This window comes from Crocuta crocuta, unplaced genomic scaffold (genome assembly GCF_008692635.1).
Source record: "Crocuta crocuta isolate KB4526 unplaced genomic scaffold, BGI_CrCroc_1.0 scaffold536, whole genome shotgun sequence".
NCBI lineage: Eukaryota > Metazoa > Chordata > Mammalia > Carnivora > Hyaenidae > Crocuta > Crocuta crocuta.
Genome location: NW_027528377.1, coordinates 67,129 through 81,853, shown reverse-complemented (window position 1 = coordinate 81,853; position 14,725 = coordinate 67,129).

The following is a 14,725-nucleotide window of genomic DNA, read 5'->3' as shown; positions in this document are numbered from 1 at the left end:
AGCTTTTATTTGTCAGGATTTTTTTTTTTTTTTTTTACAAATAGTTTATTGACAAATTAGTTATGGCAGAAGATCATTTTGTCAGGATATTTTTTATTATCAGACCCAATTTCCTTACTCGTTATATGTCTGTTCAGATTTTTAACTTCTTGATTATTTAGTCTTGGTAAGTTGTGAACTTTTAGGAATTCATCCATTTCATGAAGGTTATCCAATTGGTTGGTATATTGGTGTTCATAGAATTCTCTTCAGGTCCTTTTCATTGTGTTTTTTATTTCAGTCATTCCTAAGTATGTTCTTTTTTATTTTTTATTTTTATTTTTATTTTTTTTAATTTTTTAAAATTTATTTCTAGGAGAGAGAGAGACAGCGTGAGCAGGGGAGGGTCAGAGAGAGAGGGAGACACAGACTCTGAAACAGGCTCCAGGCTCTGAGCTGGCAGTCAGCCCAGAGCCCGACGCGGGGCTCGAACCCACAAACTGCGAGATCATGACCTAAGCGAAAGTTGGACGCTTAACCGACTAAGCCACCCAGGCGCCCCTATTTTTTATTTTTAAGAAGGCTTCACGCCCAGTGTGGAGCCCAATGCAGGGCTCGACCTCTTGACCCTGACGTCAAGACCTGAGTTGAGATCAAGAGTCAGCTGCTCAACTGACCGAACCACCCAGGCATCCCATCCCTAAGTATGTTCTAATTTTCCTTGTGATTTCTACTTTGATCCATTGGTTGCTTAAGAGCATGTTGTTTAAGTTACAAACATTCATGTATTTTTTCACTTTAACTGTTGTCATTGACTGTTGTCAGAGAATATACCTTGTATGAAATCTATCTCTTAAAATCTACTGGGACTTAATCTGTGTCCTAACTACGGTCCATCCTGGAGAGTGCCCAGGTGCACTTGAGAAGAAAGGGTGTGTTGTTGGGTGGGGTGCTCTGCGTGCGCGCGCGCGTGTGTGTATGTGTGTGTGTCAGGTCTGCTTGTTTTATTGTGCTGTGCAGGTCCTTTTTTCTTATTTATCTTCTGTCTGGTTGTTCTGTCCACTGTTGGGAGTGGGATCTTGATGCCTCCGATATTGTAGACCTGTCTTTCTCTCCTTCAATCCCATGTGTTTTGCTTCATATGTTTTGTTGATCTGTCATTAGGTGTTTAAATGTTCATAATTGTTAGTCTTGCTTTATTGAATCTTTTACTGATAATAATGCTTTTCTTTGTCTCACAAACTTTTTTGACTTAAAGTCTATGTTATCTGATAGAAGTACAGCCACTCCTGTTCTCTTCTGGCTATTATGAGCATAAAATATTTTTTAAAAAGTTGATTTGAGAGGGGAGGGGGAGAGAGACAGAGAGACAGAGAGAATCCCAAACAGGCTCCATGCTGTCAGCAAGGAACCAGATGCGGGGCTCAATCTCACAGAGATCATGACCTGAACTGAAATCAAGAGTTGTATGCTTAACTGACTGAGCCACTCAGGCACCCCTGCATAAATTTTTTTCAATCTTTTCACTTTCAATATATTTGTGTCTGTGAGTTTAAAGCAAGTCTGTTGAAAAATAACAAGGATATAGTTGGATCATCTGCTGTTTATCCATTCTGCCAATCTCTGTATTTTGGACAGTTTAATTCATTTCCATTTAAAGTAATTACTAGAGGGGGCAAGATGGCGGAGANTTCCTGTCTCACGTTCAGGTCCTTTATCCATTTGGAGTTTATTTTTGTGCATGGTGTCTTCACTTGGCTTTGAGTTACTGTGCAGTGTGCTTTCATTGCACTCTGTCGGCGGCCCTTGAACATCTGCCACCGGGCAGGATGGGTGGCAATGATCCCTCTGAGCTTTTGTTTATGTGAGAATTTCTTAGCTTCTTCCTCACTCTTGAAGGACAGGCTGGCCAGATAAAAGCTTCTTGGCCGACTCTTCTTTGAGCACTTTGAGTGTATCAGTCTACTGCCTTCTGGCCTCCAAGGTTTTTGATGAAAATCCTGCTTAAGATTTTTTTGAGAAACCTTGTGTGTAATGAGTCACCTCTTTCTCAGTGCTTTCAAGATTCCCTGTTTATCTTTGACTTTTGAAATTTGATTATAATGTGTCTCAGTGTGAGTTTCTTTCAGTTCATCTTGCTTGGAGTTAGCTGAGCTTTTTGGATGTTTCTGTTTGTGTCTTTCATCAACTCTCAGAAGTTTTCAGCCCTTATTTCTTCACATAGTCTCTCTGCTTTTTTTATCTTCTTTTTCTGGGACTCCCACAATGTGTGTGTTGATTCACTCCCACAGGTCACTAAGGCTCTGTTTACCTTTCTTCAATCTTCTTTCTTTCTGTTCCTAAGCCTTGAAAATTTCAATTGTCCTGTCTTCTAGTTCATTGACTGTTTCTTCTCAAAGAATCATTGCTAAAATCTGCTTTGAATCTTTCTAGTGAAGTTTTCATTTCAGTTATTGTACTTTTCATCTCCCAAATTTCTTTCTTGTTTCTTTTTAGATTTTCTATTTATTTAATGATATTTGCATTTTGTTCATACATCATTTTCTTGAATTTCTCCACCACATCTTCCTATAATTCTTCAAGTGTCTTTAAGATGGTAGTTTTGAATCTTTGGTAAAACTGCCACCAATTCTTTTTCAGGAACAGTTTCATTTTCATGGCCTCTAAGTGGGCCATATTTTCCTGTTTATTTGTATGCCTTGTGATTTTTTTGTTGAAAACTGGACATTTGCATTCAATGTGGTAGCTCTGGAAGTCAGATTCTTCTCCTTCCCCAAGCTGTTGTCATTTATTGTTTACTATTTTTGTTTTTCTGATTGTTATGGGGGTCTTTGTGCCAAGGGGCAGCCTGAGAAGTAAACGTAACGTCTTAAGTCTCCTCTGAGCCCAAGGCTTTCCTTGGGCATGTGTGGCCTCTTTCTAATTTTCCCTGTGTATGCACTTGCTTTTGAGGGTCTTAGCTTTTGATGTAGGATTCCCAAAAAGTGAAAAACAGAAAAATACAGGGGGCAGAAGAAGATGCCAACCTTTTACGTCCCCTGGAAGTCATTTCACCTGAAGAGGGGGGGCTTGCAACAATGGCTTCTCCCTCTTCTTTGTCTGCACTCTGATTAGAGGCCGTAATCAGAGACAGATCCCGCTATTCGGAGGACTGGGTCCTTTTGGCCCACCCTGGCTCCCACAAGCCGTATACAGGATGCTCCAGGAACGTGTGTACAGCTCTCTGCTCTGGGGCTGGGGATAGGGGGTGGGTAGCTGCTACTTTGAAGAGCTACCATTGACCAAAGTTAAGCACATTTACCACCCGAGACATCTCTCAGGAGTTGCAAGCCTTTAGTGGACTCTAGAGTTCCAAATGGGTGCATCAAGACAGATTCTGTGAGTGCAACTCTTGTCCAGGTCGGGAGATGGATTTCTCCACTATGAGTGGAGTAGCTTGGTGTTAAGTGAACTGAAGCACCAAAGAAAGAAAATGGCTCCGTGAGTCAGTCCCCTTTCCTGTCACTTCAGGGAACAATGTGAGCATGAGAAATCCCCTATGAAAGCATTTCAAGAGGCCCCGTGTCCTGCAGCCAGAGGATTAGTACTGAAAACTGGGGCAGGAGCCAGCGTCAGGTTGGTAGGGTTACCAAGCAGGTGAACTCCTGAAGCCTTACGTACCCTCCCATGAAGGGGAGGGCCTCACAGTGAAGAGTGGGGCCCCCAGACCTGGGAGGAGCACAGCTGGGTTGGGGTCTACTGTCATGCAGAAAAGAAGGTGCAGGCCTCCCCAGCAGGTCCAGAGCCCGTCCCGCGGGTGTGCTGGCCAAGACTGTGGGAGGCACAAAGAGGAGACGACAACCACGAAGGCACAGTCGCGTCACTGTCACACCCAACAAAGGGCACTTGGCCTTTGGGAACGCGTTGGATCTTTTTATGGCCACAGGACAGGCAGTGTGGGAATGTTCTGCAGGCTCACAACGTGGAACGTGACCCTTCTCAAGGCCTGCGTGTGTCCAGCAGCTCGGCCGGTCAATTACAGCGTTCACAGTAGGTACGTCTTTATTAGTATGCGTCTGCCGGCTGTGCACGTTGCTGGGAAGTAAATGTTACCATCTCCCGTGATGACTGTGAGTCTGTGTCATTCTCCCCACAGGTCTGCCCATTGTTTGGTTTATCTTTTTGTTTATGTTTAAAAACTTATTTATTTTTAAATTTACATTCCAGTTAGTTAGGGCATAGTGCAACAGTGATTTCAGGAGTGGAATCCAGTGACCCATCCCCTACGTGTAGCACACAGTGCTCATCCCAACACGTGTCCTCCTCAATGTCGCTTCCCCGTTTAGCCCATCCCCCCCCACACCCCCTCCAGCAACTCTCAGTTTGTTCTCTGTATTTAAGTCTCTTATGTTTTGCCCCCTCCCTGTTTTTATATTAGTTTTGCTTCCCTTCTCATATGTTCATCTGTTTCGTATCTTAAATTCCTCATATGAGTGATGATATTTGTCTTTCTCTGACTGACTAATTTCACTTAGCATAATACCCTCTAGTTCCATCCACATGGTTGCAAATGGCAAGATTTCATTCTTTTTGATCACTGAGTAATGCTCCATTGCATATATACCACATCTTCTTTACCCATCCATCCGTCGATGAACATTTGGGCTCTTTTCATACTTTGGCTATTGTCGATAAGGCTGCTATACACATTGGGGTACATGTGCCCCTTCGAAACAACACACCTGTATCCCTTGGATAAGCACCTAGTAGTGCAGTTGCTGGGTCGTAGGGCAGTTCTATTTTTAGTTTTTTGAGGAACCTCCACAGTGTTCTCCAGAGAAGCTGCACCAGTTTGCACTCCCACCTTGATTTATCTTTTTAAATCTGTGGTCCAGGCTTATGTACATGTAGAGCTGCATCAACCCTTTTTATCTCCAGCAATGCCTTTTGCCTTAAAGTCTATTTTATTTGGATTAATATGGCCACAACAGCTTTCCTTGGGTTAATGTTTGCACAGAATGTCTTTTGTAAACTTCACCGAGTTAGCTTAACCAGTTGACTATTCTATATTAAAACATTAAGCATAAAACCACATTATATATAGACATATTTCCCCCAATTCTTTGACATTAGCATAGAGCATTTAGCCCATTAATATTTGAGTTTATCCTATTGCAGTTCCAGGTGTACAGGTTCACAGATCTCATCACGTTTGGAAAGCTTCGGCCATTATTCAGTCCATTATTGTAGTTGGAAGCCATGAATTCAGACCCGTCTAGTTCGGCTCCTGGTCACTGTGGGTCCCACCTCTCTTCCCTTTTTCTCGGCCTGTTGCTTACTTTATCACCCACCGGAGCACACTAGCCTCTCTTCTCTGCCCCCTTCCCCGCTCACACGGTACCCTCCTATCTCATCTCAGACCCAGAGGCCCAGCGCACGCCGTTGGGACCTCTAGACCCGGCTTCAGGTCTCTCTTCCCAGTTGGGCCACCCCACCGTGTATGGGGCTCTGGGCTCGGACTCCACGCTGGACCTCTGCATGTCCCCTCTGTCACCACACAGATGTCCACCTTGAGCTGCCTACCCGACAGCTTCAGGGACGAAATCCTCAGGAAAGGATACTGGGTGGAATAGTGCCTCTCCTCAAAGTCACGTCCACCCAGAGCCTGTGAATGTGACCACATTTGGAAGTGGGCTCCTCATCCAAGTGATCAGTTATGATGAGGCCATTTTTGAGTGGTTGGCCCTAAATCCAAGACAACTCCTGTCTTTATAAGAAGAGGGACATTTAGGTACAGAGACACAGGGACACAGGTGAATGCCACGTGACGATGGAGCAGAGATCGGCCTGACGCTCCTAAAGCCACAGATGCTGTGTCTCTGGCAGCCATGTGAAGCTGGAGGAGGTGGGATCCTCCCCTAGAAGCGCGTGGGGGGCAGGCCGTGCCACACCTTGACTTCAGATGCCCAGCTTCCAGAGCCAAGAGGGTGTGGCATTGGGTGCCCCATTTAGAGCCGCCCCCAAACTAAAGCCTGAAGAGGGAAGAAGCTACGTCTGTACTTTTGGAAGACGGTGTCTGGCACAGCTCCCTCTCAGCGCTGAGGACAATGTCACATGCTGTCTGCTGGCGTTGTCCCTGCCGTGCCATCCGCCAACGGCCTCATTGTGGCCCCTGAAGATGACGCGAGTGTCCCCTCCTGCAGCTGCGGGTAGCCGTCACTCTCCCTCCGCGGTCAGGAGTCTCCTATAGTTATTTGTTTGGTTGCTTTCCCAGCTTTTACATTTGGACTCTTGGTTAACTCAGCGTTTTCTCCTTTCCAAATTCATAAGGCTGCGGTTCCTTTGCTGAGGAGACGTGAGACGTGTGCACCGCTAGCCCGTCATCAGGGGGCTCACTGCCTGGGACCTGAACATTTTGAAATGGACTGAGCTGTGACCCAAGCTCAGCAGCTGGTGAGTTTCTACCAGTTTGCTGTGTGTTTAAGGAGGGATCCTCCCTGGGGTGTGGGTCGGAATCCTGGGAAGTCTGTGACCTTGCTTGTGGCCCTGCTGCCTCGTCTGCAGGGCTGTGCCCCCCTCTCCAGCCCGCTGGGGGCAGGCCCAGAGCCGCCCTGCCTCTGAGCCTGCGCTTGGGAAGGCAGCATGACCTCTGTGGGCCAGATGCTGGACGCGGCCGGAGCGCCCCCCTCTCTGCCCAGTGCCCCTCTGACCCCTGCTCTCCACCTTGGCTGCCGAGTCCCCTGCTCCTGGCCTCTGGCACTGCCCGCCTCCCGGCTTTGACTTCTCCTCTGTGCACACTCCATCCTCGGTAATCCCCACCAGTCCCGTGAGGGTAAACGCCACCCACGTGCCGACGTCTCCAGATTTGAGTCCCCGACTCGGGCCTCTTCCCGAACACTGCGGCCCTGGGTCTCCTGTGGGGTCCCGCCCCAGCACCCCTTGTTGGATGTCTAATCGTAACTCCAACCCAGCATCTTGGGAAGGGAGCTCTCAGTCCCCATTCTCGGTAAGTGGCAATTCCATGTGTGCTGTGAGTCGGAGGCCCTGTGGGTGCCATTCTGCCTCTGAGCCAACCCATCAGGCCTTGCTCTCCAGGACGTGTATGCTCTGAACCCTCTCTCTGCTGCCACCGCCCCACTCCACTGCCTCCGTCTGCCCATGAGACTTCTGCACGGCAGGCTTTCCATCACCTACAGTGAAGCCCAGGGCTCCTTTCTACCCCAGGACCCTTTCATCTGCTGCACTTTCCGCCTGCAGTGTGCCCCCGCGCCCATGCTGACCCTGCAGGTCAGGGTCACACCCTCTAGGACGTGTCAAATAGCCCCTGCCATGGATGTTTGTGTCTGGGATCCTTGTCCTTTATATGACATTTCCTTGTGTTTAACTGTGCTGTTGGCCCCTCGTCAGGACAGTGGTGCCACGGAGCAGGCGCCCGAGTCCTTCCACGGTACCACCTGCTTGGCGCACGGCAGGCTGTTGACAAGGAGCCGATGCCTGAGTGAGCGGTCACTCGTCTGAAGTGGCTTTTCTTCGATTCTTTGTGTGTTTCCTTGGTCATTTGCATGTCCAGCCTACAGGAAACGGTCCTCCCTCCCCACCTTCCACTGGAAACGTTTGCATGCAGGTCAAACTCCTCCTGCTCAGTGTGTTTTCTACCGTCCATTTGCCTGGACCCTGTGATGGGGACTAGGCCATGCACTCAGATATTTGGTCAAATGTTAGTCCAGAGAGAGAAGGTATTTTAAAGATGTGATTAACGTCTAGATCTACAGCCATCCGGTAAAGCAGATTGCCTCCATGTGAGGGTGGGTCTTGTCAAAAGCTTTGAGAAAACAGGCTGGGGTCCCACGAGGAACAGGGAGTCCCACCTCCAGACAGCCTTCCGGGATGGCCTGCAGCGTCCTCTGTGCATCTCCAGGCTGGTCGTGGGTTTTATAGATTTTGGGCTCACTGAGCCTTCACAATCATGTGCTCTGATCCTGAAAATACCCCCCTTATAGGGTTATATACTTTAAAAATACGATTGGCAGATATTCCCACCATCTCTCATACAGACACCTATCATTCAATCATCTGTCAATCATCTATCTATCTTCATCTGCTCTTCACGCTTCATTGTTTATTCCCTGAATAACTCTGAGCAACACAGACTCTTTTTGATGTTAGATGCTCTGGCCTCTGTTTTCGGGAGCTTTTTACGTTGTTTATGGGGATTTAATACTTAATACTTGTTTATCTTTGCTCTGCAGGCAAATCTGTCGGTCTCACTTTTTAAAGTTCCTGGCCTTGCTGTCATTCTGAGAAAGCACATATTCACCTCAAGAGGATGTAAATGCTTCCCCATAATTTCCTCCAGTCTGATTGTAGACTCATGTCTGTCAGTAATGCCAGCCCTGCCGTTGGGGGCAGGGTCCCATCTCTTTGCACTGAAGGGGTCTTGTCCTGGTCACTTGTCTTCCAGAATAACCTCAGTGACCAGGGGCCTGGCCGTGGGCTGGGAATGGACATCAGGGTCTTGGCCGGAGAGCACAGGCATCTGGTTTCAGCCCAGGCGCTGGGCGGTCTCAGTCCACAAGGCCTGGGGGTAGGGCTGACTCAACCCTTCCCCTCAAACAGCAAGACACGGGGTCGGGTCGGGCGTGGGGTCTGCATGAGCAGGTGGCTGGGCGGCGGGTTTGTGCTGTGGCCTCAGGCTTGTCAAACCATGATTTAGGTGTGGGAGGACACATGTGTCCTGTTTACCAGCACGACTGGAAACAGATGTTTCTGCCCAGAGCGGGCTGCGCCCAGGCAGGCAAGGCCGCAGGGCTGCGGTGAGCCATGCAGCATGCAGGAAGCGGCCCTCAGCCTGCAGAGCACTGAGTTAGGGCTGTGGCCACAATGCCGGGCAAGGCCACAAACACGGTGTGTGTGGGGAAACAGCTTGAGCAGGGCCCCACGGGGGCCGTCACGAGGGGTGGCTGGTGCTTATGTAAGATGAAAGGAGAAGTCATGGTGGAGAGCGGCCCACGGGATTCTTCTGTTGAAGAAACAACCTGCACAACCTGCCTGGCCAGGAGGGCCTGGGTTCACATGCGCTTTCCACAAATGGAGCTCTGGCGCTAGGCAGGGGTGCTGGATCCACATCGTGTACATTAGGACATTTCATAAGTACGTTTCCTAGACAGAAAGAAGCTCAAATATGGACCTCCTGGGCCCAAACAGGCACCCACCATGCTCAGGGGTTCGGTGCCCGGCCCTCTCCCATTCTTCCCGGGCCTGCGGAGGGGTCTCCAGGGTGTGAGTCCAAGGGCAGAGCACAGAGCCAAGGGCAGCTTCTTTGGGAGACAGCTGTGGCCACACAGCGGTGTCTCTGGGTGAGGCTGGGCGGGAGGATGTGGCTGAGGTCTGAAGGCCCAAGTGCATGCCCTCCTTTCAGTCTGCTGGACCATTCATTCGTTTGTGTCCTCATTCATTCATTCCTTCAGCTGCTGTGCATGCTGGGTGTGTGCCGTCCTTGCTCCCCTGGGGTTTGGAGGCAGGGCTGGAAGGAAGCCAGGCCCGGGGGCAGGCGGATGGTTTTGGGCGTGAAGTCAGTGGAGCAGGCCCGGATGGCTGTGAGGCGGCTGGTGTTGGGGAGGCCTGGTGGGGCCAGCTGGGTAGGCGGAAAGAGTCCTGATTTTCTTCCTGATGTAAAAGCAGCCCTTCGATGGGTTTGAGCCAGGGCTATGGGCTCACAGATCTTCAGGGGACCACACTGGCTGTGGGTTGGGGAGGGGCAGGCCTGGAGGCGGGCTAGACAACAGGGAGCTCAGGGCAGGGGGTGGCAAGTGTGGAGTGTGTGGGAAGACAGTTGGTCATTTACCAAGATGGCAGCCTCGGGGAGGGTAGACTTCCGAAGGAGGTAACTGGGAACACAGGAACCGTAGTGTATTTGTAAATCTGTGCCGTGTGCAGGAGGAAGTGTCAGGGGGACCAAAGAGCTCTTGGGACTTAGGGATGTTCCTTCACTGAGCAAGTGTTTGCTGAGCACCAGCCGTGTGCTGGGCTCTGCTCTGTGTGTTGGGGGTGAGCAGGGAGCCACAGAAAACACTGTGCTCTTGGCATTAACTTTCTGGGTGACGGGAAAGAAATAACCAACCAATATAATGAGAAAGGGTGCCTTAGAATGTGCCAGAAGGGACAGAGAAGAAAATACCGTGGGGGAGGGGCACAGACAGGGGTGTGGCCACTGCAGGACCCATGTGCAGACTGACTGTGGGGAGACTGAAGCCTCACGTGAGCTCTGGACACAGGGTCTCTGAGAGGCAGCCAAGGGCAAGGTGGGCAGGGTGACCCCCAGTGCACGACCGTGGGCATCCTCCTGAGTGGGTGCTGCAGGGCTGGGGCAGCAGGTGGGTGCAGGGAGAGACGGGGATCCATTCTCAGAGTTTAGCCTGAACCCCTGAATGGGTGGGTTCCCTTGGCCAGATGAGGCGGTGACAACACAGGGACCCTGGGTCTGAGTTTCCTGTGGCTGCCACAGAGACTCCCACAGACCCTGTTTCCCCAGGGTCCAGAGCCCAGAAGTCTGCCTCCAGCCCCTGGGCCATGGGTGGGCAGGGTGGGCTCTGGGACACAGCCTGACCCTTGACGTCCCTGTTCCAGGAGCAGTAACCTAGGCTCGTGGCTTCAGTGGTCACCTTGCTCTATGCNAAGCCGCTGTAGAGCAGAGTGAGGAGGAAGAGGGCTGCGAACGTGGGCCACAGTCTGCCTGTGTCTTCCAGGTCTGCAGAGTCGCCACTGTTTCCGTCGTGGCTCTGGGGACTAGGACAGTCGTGGCCAAACCTGGGGAGCCAGGGTGTTATGAGGAGGTTCAGTTCGGAGCCTGCCCCCCACGCGGCGGATTGCTGAGTGACAGGGGACTGCTCTGGGCTTGCCTCTCCTGACCAGGCAGCGCCGGCCCGAGGAGCGTCTGAGAGGCTTCTCCCTGCCGTCCCCCCGGCCCCTACGGAGCCAGACAGGGCCCCGCACGCGTGCAGCAGAGGGGCGGGATCCCCGCACCCTGGCGCACCTCAACACGCAACATGAGGGGCACGCATGCGGGTGGTGGCTGGCAGCCTGCAGAGGTGGACACACGGGGGACCCCGCCGGGTCACGAGAGGCGGGCACAGCACTGTAGCCACAGCACACACCCACACCGTTCCGGGAGAGCACCTGCTGCCGGGAGGGCAGAGGGCCGCGGTCGGCTGGTGCAGAGAGCTGGGGCATGCGGGGGCAGAGGGCCCAGGGCGGGGCGGGGCCTGGCGGCATCTGCGTGTCTGAGCAGCCACTGCCCTGGACACTTGGGTGGGGGCTGCAGGGGTCCTGGCTCAGGCCCCCGTTCCTGTGGCACGGGGCGGGAACGTGGAAGTCGTGTGAGCTCGCAAACTTTATAGCAGTCTGTTGAACCTAATGATAGAAACGTGGCAACCTATGTCAGTTTTGTCTTTCTAGTAATTAGACCCGACTGCATTCTACAAAGGTGTTGGTCCATGAGGAAGAGGGAATGGTACCAAGGGCAGCTGTCCTTGCTCCAGATAATTTGAGCAAACCCGTTCCAGACACGTGGAGCATAGTGGTGCCCAGGGGGCGGTCAGCTGGACAGACAAGCATTACNAGGGCACCGACCTCTGAGGCTGGTGTCCACTCTCCTTGCGTCTGGTGCTGCTGGTGGAAGGCACTGTGGAAGGAAGTCGGGGATGAGATGGGCTGAGCGATGCACGTGTGGTTGGGCCCGTGGCCTCCCTGAGCCCCTCAGCCTTCCTGTCCTCTGCAGTCCTGAGACCTGCCCACACCGCCACTGCCCATCCGTCACCACACCACAGTCACTTCTACACTTGTGTCGACAATGGCCGGTGTTACCAGTCCCAGAAGCCTGCTGTAAAGGGTCAGTTAGCAAATCTACAGGCTTTTCTGTCCCTCCACTCTCTCCCCGCATCCCCATTCCTCTCAAGCTGCAAAGACTGCTTCCAGCTTGTAGGAAGCAGGCTTTGTGCAGCACTGGCTGTGGGTGCATGGGGAATAAGGAGTGAGTACTGTGTGCAGAGCACTCTGCATCCTCACCCGGGAGACTCATCTCTCCAGATCAGTCCCCCTATGCGGAGCCAGGGTCCTGGCCATGTTTGGAGATGGGGATGTCGTGGCTTGGGCCTGGGTGGGAGCCACCCGTGGGGAGAGGTTCTCTGTCTGTCCAGCTGCTTCTTCTAACGTGGCAGAGGAGTGAGCGCCAGACCGTCCTCCAGAGATGGATGCAGCTGGGAGCCAGTGCGGGCAGGAGGGGAGGGCAGCTCCTGCCGCAGGGAGGTCCTGGGCCCCAGGTCACGGCTCCTGAACCTTAGGGGGACTTGCTACAATTCTGCAAGTGTCACTCCTGGCCACTTTGGTAACATCCTCACGTGAGGCCCGATGACCAGCTCATGGTCTGCTGAGTTCCAGTCCTGGCCTGTGGGCCTGCCTTTGTCTGCTGTGGTCTTGCAGGGTGTCTTGGGTGGTCTTCTGTTCACTAGGGGCCCAAGGCGGCATCTGCTGGCGCTAAGCACAGGGCCTGGCACAGAGCAGGTGCTTGGTAGATGTCAGCTCAGTGCCTGTTCTTCCTGACTTGAAGACATACAGGAGAAGTCATGGAGGCTGCCTGAAGGAGGCAGCCTAAGAGATGGAAAGGCAGGAGGGGGTATGCTGGAATGGGGGCTCCTCGCCTGAGACCATGGCAGTGCTGGGCACCGTGGTGTCCTCTGACAGGGATGGGCCAAGAGTCGGCAGTTTCCCAAGATGCCGAAATCAGAGCAACACGGCAGGAGCGTGTCAGAGCACGTGTGCACTGAGGTGTCAGGGCCGCATGGTGGACGGCAGGCCCCGGAAGTGGCAAGAGAGGGATGAGCTGGTTGTGTGGCGCAGAGGTGGGGCCTGAAGCGTGGGAGGCCGTAGGCTCAGCCTCAGCCTTTCTTCTGCCCCCGGGGGGCAGGGTCCGCAGGACGGGCGGGGCGGGGTGATGAGAGGGCCAGACGGGGACCGTGCCAGGGCCTGGGGGCCAGGCTCTGGTAGAAGACGTGGGAGGCCCTGCAGGGCTCTCCTTCGCGGGGCTGGGGCCGCCCACCCGGCCACTGGAAGGGCTGCGCAGCTTGCCGCTGGCGGTGCTGCACTGCTGGGGGCCTGGCCTCCCCTGGGTGGTCAGAAGTACAGCTCAATGCCTCGTGCCTTCAGCGTGGGGGGGTTCGTGTTTTTGGTCTGGTCCTGCTCCCCCGAAATTGAGGTCACTGCACTGACTCTAGGTAGTATCCACTTGCCAAGCAGGCCGGGCCTATGGGGTGGCCTCGGGGCTTGACACCCTGAGAACCAGGGGAACACGTGCAGCTCTCTGGAGCCTGGAAGACAGACACAGGGTTTCTGGGGCTGGGGGCTCCCGAGGCTGCGGGGTTGGAGTGTGGCCGCGCAGAGCTGCTGAGTGGCAGGTGCTCCCACTGCAGAGCCTGAGGCTGAGTCAACACTTGGGCTGGTGTAGCCCAGACTCCAGTTCAAGCACACCCTCCGTGATGGGCCTGCGGCCATGTGTCCCCACACCCAGGCCTCCAGCAGCTGGCCCCTGGCCACCACGGCATGGGTGCCATTTGCCTGCAGAGGGGCCATGTGGCCAGACTTCCGTGTGGTTCCCTGAGGAGCGCGTGGCTCAGGCACCCCCACCCCTGACCTTGTGCCCGCCTCCTGTGGACAGGCCGTGCTGCACACCAGGCCCTATGGGCTGCAGGTCCCCCAACGAGGGACCCCAGCTAGGCTGTCTCCAGTCCCTTGTCCTCTCCCTGGGCACCTGGCCGGCCCAGGGCAGCTGAGCAAGTGTGGGGGCCCTGCCTGTGTCCCTGAGGGCACTGCTGTGTCTTAGTCTGTGGGCCCTTTCCTCCTGGCTCCGGCCTCGTCCCACATCCCCCTGGGCACCATGCTGCCATTGCTCAGACAGGGCCAGACATGCCATTCTTCAGCCTGGATTGAGGTTGTCTGGGTGGGGGGTGCCAATCCCCCTCTCCACTGGTCCCCTGGGGGCAGGAGCCACCTCTGCTCTGCAAGCACCTGGCCACCCTGCCCCTGCCTTCTCCCATCCACGTCCCAGAGGCCCCTGCTGCACAGAGCTGCCCACATAGTCTCCCCGTCATCCCCTAGGGCCCTGAACGCAGGTCTGTGGGCTGTATTGTGTCCTACCCCCAGTGCCTCAGAATGTGACCTTGTTGGGGAGACAAGGTCACAGTAGGTGAAGTCATGAGGTCATACTGCCGGAGGGTGGGCTCCAAATGCAATATGACTGTCCTTACAAGAGGGGACATGGATGCACGCAGGAGGTGCTCTGTGTGAGGGTGAAGGCGGGATTGGAGGGAAGACCAAGGATGGGCCGCAGCAGACAGAGGCCTGGGCGGGGGCACGGAGGGAACGTGCCCTCAGAACTGACACGGTCAGCATCCAGCTCCCCCTGCATCTGCCGCCACAGGAGAAGGGGGCACGCACACTGTGGTGCCAGAAGTGGGGTGTGACAGAGCCGACGCACAGAGGGACAGATGCAGCGTCAGAACTGGAGGCTGGGGTTCTGAGGTGCACGTCAGAAAAAGCCAGACTGCCTTGAAGACTGTTGGTAGAAATTTGGATGTTAAAGGCGATTCTGTTGAGAAAGGAAGGGAGAGCTGGAGGGCCTCCGTGCCCTGACGCACACTGTGTAGACACGTGGCTCAGGAAGTTTCTAAGCCAAGTGCCAGAGGAGGGGCTGGGCATTTGCTGGTGGCTCCCAGTG